This window comes from Anabrus simplex, chromosome 8 (genome assembly GCF_040414725.1).
Source record: "Anabrus simplex isolate iqAnaSimp1 chromosome 8, ASM4041472v1, whole genome shotgun sequence".
In the NCBI taxonomy this organism is placed as follows: Eukaryota; Metazoa; Arthropoda; class Insecta; order Orthoptera; family Tettigoniidae; genus Anabrus; species Anabrus simplex.
In genome coordinates, this window is record NC_090272.1 from 81,277,994 (window position 1) to 81,283,993 (window position 6,000).

Below are 6,000 nucleotides of genomic sequence, written 5' to 3' on the forward strand. Positions count from 1 at the left end.
CTGAGGTATGCTCATGATGTGAAATGCGCCGCTGTGCTGCGCACGTAGCGAACGATAAATGGGACACGGCGTTGGCGAAGGGCCCACTTTGTACCGTGATTTCTCAGCCGACAGTCATTGTAGAACGTGTTGTCGTGTGCCACAGGACACGTGTATAGCTAAGAATGCCAGGCCGCCGTCAACGGAGGCATTTCCAGCAGACAGACGACTTTACGAGGGGTATGGTGATCGGGCTGAGAAGGGCAGGTTGGTCGCTTCGTCAAATCGCAGCCGATACCCATAGGGATGTGTCCACGGTGCAGCGCCTGTGGCGAAGATGGTTGGCGCAGGGACATGTGGCACGTGCGAGGGGTCCAGGCGCAGCCCGAGTGACGTCAGTACGCGAGGATCGGCGCATCCGCCGCCAAGCGGTGGCAGCCCCGCACGCCACATCAACCGCCATTCTTCAGCATGTGCAAGACACCCTGGCTGTTCCAATATCGACCAGAACAATTTCCCGTCGATTGGTTGAAGGAGGCCTGCACTCCCGGCGTCCGCTCAGAAGACTACCATTGACTCCACAGCATAGACGTGCACGCTATGGTGCCGGGCTAGAGCGACTTGGATGAGGGAATGGCGGAACGTCGTGTTCTCCGATGAGTCACGCTTCTGTTCTGTCAGTGATAGTCACCGCAGATGAGTGTGGCGTCGGCGTGGAGAAAGGTCAAATCCGGCAGTAAATGTGGAGCGCCCTACCGCTAGACAACGCGGCATCATGGTTTGGGGCGCTATTGCGTATGATTCCACGTCACCTCTAGTGCGTATTCAAGGCACGTTAAATGCCCACCGCTACGTGCAGCATGTGCTGCGGCCGGTGGCACTCCCGTACCTTCAGGGGCTGCCCAATGCTCTGTTTCAGCAGGATAATGCCCGCCCACACACTGCTCGCATCTCCCAACAGGCTCTACGAGGTGTACAGATGCTTCCGTGGCCAGCGTACTCTCCGGATCTCTCACCAATCGAACACGTGTGGGATCTCATTGGACGCCGTTTGCAAACTCTGCCCCAGCCTCGTACGGACGACCAACTGTGGCAAATGGTTGACGTAGAATGGAGAACCATCCCTCAGGACACCATCCGCACTCTTATTGACTCTGTACCTCGACGTGTTTCTGCGTGCATCGCCGCTCGCGGTGGTCCTACATCCTACTGAGTCGATGCCGTGCGCATTGTGTAACCTGCATATCGGTTTGAAATAAACATCAATTATTCGTCCGTGCCGTCTCTGTTTTTTCCCCAACTTTCATCCTTTTCGAACCACTCCTTCATGGTGTTGCATTTGCTCTGTCAGTCAGTGTAGATAAGGCATCAGTCTCCTTAACCGGAGATTGAGAATTCGAGTCCCACCCGGGGTACACATCTTACCTCCCGTCTTTCCGAAGTAGTTTTACTGGAAATTCTTGCTGTACATTCTTCAAGATAATTATCGTACGTCTCCCCCACAAAAGAGCGCTTAGCTAAGTAGAAAACCCGCATCCTTGCTGGAAAAAAAAGCACGAAACATTTTGGTACGAGAAATTAGCGTCGCAGTTGGAGTCATGCACATCAACTTTTTCACGGGGCTGAGTAGCTCAGACGGTACCGCACTCGAGTACTGAGGCTAAGTCGGTGTTTCGAACTCAGCTTTCTTCGGTAATACTTCAAGATCCTTAAATTCACCAAGTTAATATAGGTATGTTCACCGGCGTGTAGGTATAGATACACTCCTGTAAGGCAACATTCCGGCAAATGAGTGTCTCTGAGAATCTGTAACCGTAAAACTAAGTAACTGACTTCATTCAGCATTCGTTATAATTATTATCATTATTGACCCGACACATTAGAAAGTATATTCTTAATTACATCATTTAGGTTGTAGTATTAATTAGGTGTCGTCGTCGCCGTCGTAATCTGTTTACACTCCAGGGTCGGTTTTTCCCTCGGACTCAGCGAGGGATCACGCCTCTACCGCTCAAGGGCAGTTTCCTGGAGCTTCAGACTCTGGGTCGGGGGATATAACTGGGGAGGATGACCAGTACCTCGCCCAGGCGGCCTCACCTGCTCTGCTGAACAGGGTGCTTGTGGGGGGTGGGAAGATTGGAAGGGATAGACAAGGAAATGGGAAGGAAGCGGCCGTGGAATTGAGTTAGGTGCCATGCAGTTTAGGAGATGTGGGAAACCACGGAAAGCCACTTCGAGGATGGCTGAGGAGGGAATCGAACCCCCCTGTACTCATTCCACCTCCCGAGGCTGAGTGAACCCCATTCAAGCCCTCGTACCACTTTTCAAATTTCGTGGCAGAGCCGGGAATCGAACCCGGGCCTCCGGGCTGGCAGCTAATCACACTAACTACTACACCACAGAGGCGGACTAGTTATTAAACACTCCTGCAAAACGTTTGCCAAGGTCCTCCAAGGTCCTTGAACACTAATCAGCAAATGTCCCCTCACAAAAAAGAAATGTATTTTTTTCTACAGCCCCGTGTGCAGTTGAGCCACATTAATATGAGAGTGACCGAGTGAGTTGGCCATGCGGTTAGAGGCGCGCAGCTGTGAGTTCTCATGCGGGAGATAGTGGGTTCGAATCCCACTGTCAGCAGCCCTAAAGATGGTTTTCCGTGGTTTCCCATGTTCACACCAGGCAAATGCTGTGGCTGTACCTTAATAAGGCCACGGCCGCTTCTTTCCTACTCTTAGCCCTTTCCTATCCCATCATCGCCATAAGACCTATCTGTGTCGGTGCGACGTAAAGCCACTAGCAAATATGAGTGTGCTGGAGCTTTGATAAGCAAGTATATTTTATATAAAACTGACAAAGGACGGAAATATGTTCTGACAGAAAAATGAAAAAATTCGACCGTGACAGGACTCGAACCTGCAATCTTCGGATCCGAAGTCCGACGCCTTATCCGTTAGGCCACACGGTCTCGTCATGCCGTCGCTCTATAACACTCTAGATAAGCACAATTGGACAAAACGCGAACCGATATCCACTAGCAACCGCTACCTTACTTGTAAATGCACATGGACGTTTACACACTCTTCTCCTTTCTTAATCCGTTTACCCTCCAGGTTGATTTTTCCCTCAAATTCAGCAAGGTATCCCATCAATACCTTTCCTCAATACCGCCTCAATGGCTATGTCCTCCAGCTTGAGATTTTGGTTTGGGGGATACAGCTGGTAAGGAGACCAGTACCTAAACCAAGGGCCTCACCTGTTATATTGAACCGGGGCTTTGTAAGGGGATGGAAGGGATAGACAAGGAAGAGGGAAGGAAACGGCCGTGGTTTTAAGTTAGGAACATCTCGGCATTTTCTTGTTAGAGAAGTGAGAAACCACCAAAATCCACTTCCAGGTGGCTGAGGCGGAAATCGAACCCTCCTCTATTCAGTTGCCGTTCCAGGGCTGAGTGGAACCGGTTCCAGCACTCATACCAATTTTTAAATTTCGTGGCGGAATTGGGAATCGATGCGGCAGCTAATCAGGCTGATCGCTACACCACAGAAGCGGACAAAATGTACCGACCCTGCAAGGATTAGGATCCGAACCTGGAATCTTCTGATCCGTAGTCAGACGCGTTATCCGTTGCGCCACAGGGCCACGCACTTTACTCATTCACGGTCAGATAATATACAGTAGGTGCTTTTGATATCGTAATCATGTTTATGTACTAGGAATACTGCTTGTTACAAATATGAAACTATTCATTTCCTCAAAATCAAATTTTTATAAGAGATACTAACTGTTAGCGCTTATCACTCACTGGTTACAGGGCAACAATAGTTTTAAAAGTTCCAACGGGACTGTGCTGGGGTCCCGCCTACTAGTTTTGACGTAAAGTACATACCACCTGATACGAACTGTCAATATGGGCTTGGAATTTTTCTGCTGAAATATTATTTCTTAATGCTAAACATTCCGCCTCTGCGATGCAGCGGTTAGCGTGATTAATTGCCAACCCCGGAGCACCGGGTTCGATTTCCGTCTCTGTCACAAAATATACGGAGGCTGGAACGGGGTCCACTCAGCCCTCTGGTGGTCAACTGAATAATGACGGGGGTTGGGGGTGCATTCCCTACTCATAGCGGTCTCACCTGCTATGCTGAACAGGGGCATTGTGGAGGGATGGAAAGATTGGATGGGACAGGCAAGGAAGAGGGAAGGAAGCGACCGTGGCCTTAAGTTAGGTACCATCGCGGCATTTGCCTGGGGGAGAAGTGGGAAACCACGGAAAACCACTTCCCGGATGGCTGAGGTGGGAATCGAACCCACCTATACTCAGTGGACCCCGTTCCAGCACTCGTACCACTTTATAAATTTCGCGGCAGAGCTGGGAATCTATCCCGGCCCACGGGGGTTGCAGCTGATCACACTAACCACTACACGACAGAGGCTGACAAATTATTTAAACACTCGTGCAAAACGTTTTCCAGGGTTCTCCAAAATAATAATAATAATAATAATAATAATAATAATAGCCGCCTCTGTGGTGTAGTGGTTAGCGTGATTAGCTGCCACCCCCGGAGGTCCGGGTTCGATTCCCGGCTCTGCCACGAAATTTGAAAAGTGGTACGAGGTCTGGAACGGGAGGTCAACTGAGTAGAGGTGGGTTCGATTCCCACCTCAGCCATCCTGGAAGTGGTTTTCCGTGGTTTCCCACTTCTCCTCCAGGCGAATGCCGGGATGGTACCTAACTTAAGGCCACGGCCGCTTCCTTCCCTCTTCCTTGCCTATCCATTCCAATCTTCCCATCCCTCCACAAGGCCCCTGTTCAGCATAGCAGGTGAGGCCGCCTGGGCGAGGTACTGGTCATACTCCCCAGTTGTATCCCCCGACCAAGAGTCTGAAGCTCCAGGACACTGCCCTTGAGGCGGTAGAGGTGGGATACCTCGCTAAGTCCGAGGGAAAAACCGAACCTGGAGGGTAAACAGATGATGATAATAATAATAATAATAATAATAATAATTGTACCGGGCGGTACACCTCTACACCGTTTATTTAAAAGTTGCGCCAGTTGAAACTCCTCTTCTGGAGGAAGGTTGAACTTTATCTATTCTATTAATTCTCTACTTACTCAGAAGATGTCACCACATGGAAAATTTTGAGTTTTTGAACTGTGTCACTTTTGAGGTGTTTTTGTTCCGCTTGAAGTAAGAAGTGCGAACTTTCTCTTCTAGAGGACACTACTGAAGATCAACAATAGTGCGACCTAGTGCGAAATCAAAGAACTATTTTGTTGGAGAAATTTTTATTTCAAGAGTTTGTTCTTTGTTAAATTTCTTTCTGTCATGGTTTAAGTTGGCTGTATACCCCTCCTTTTCCCCTTATTTTGGATCTAGCCAATCCCGAATTTCTTTAATTAATTTTCCGCCAATAATGTGTTTCTTTTCCTCTATGTAGGGGTTTCTTTTCCCGAACCAATAAAAACTTTGAGGGAGGGTGTTTTATTTCCCCTAACGCCTAGAATCTTCCGCGAGAGGTTATAAACTGCTGATTTTGGGGTCTCCGGGCCACTTCTGTTCCATCTTTCAGTGTATTAAGTACATAGCAGGAGGCGGGAAGCGCCTCTTTCCTCGGCAGCGATCTACTACCAGGTAATGGCCTATTAATATCTTCTTTTCTTGCTAGGTCGGCAGTTTAACTCTCGCGGCGGGTTCGAAGCGTTTTCCATCATGTAACCTTTTCCTAAAATGTAACTACTCTTTTCTTCTATTCTCTTGTAAAGATACATTATGGGATAGAGAGTGCTAACCCTCTCGAGTTCCCACTCACATCGTCTTGAGGTGAACTTATTTTTCTCAACCAATTCTCCCGTAATGTAATGTAAATTGCCATTAAGTCACCTCTGTAGTATGGGATTAGCCCTTGTATTAACGGCCTAGTGCCAAGTAGGTCTTAAGCAAAGTGTATTAGGAGTGCAAGTTCGCCTCCTCTCAAGTTGTATTTTGAGGTCATGTATTAATCTTTTCTCACCTAATAGAC

At 48.6% G+C, this 6,000-nt stretch overlaps 1 non-coding gene across 1 annotated transcript; it reads right to left on the minus strand.

Annotated features, from left to right (window-relative positions):
• Positions 1–2,871: 2,871 nt before the first annotated feature.
• Positions 2,872–2,944, minus strand: TRNAR-UCG (transfer RNA arginine (anticodon UCG)). The gene has a single exon. It is a non-coding gene; the product is annotated as a tRNA-Arg (tRNA).
• Between the last annotated feature and the right edge of the window lie 3,056 nt (positions 2,945–6,000).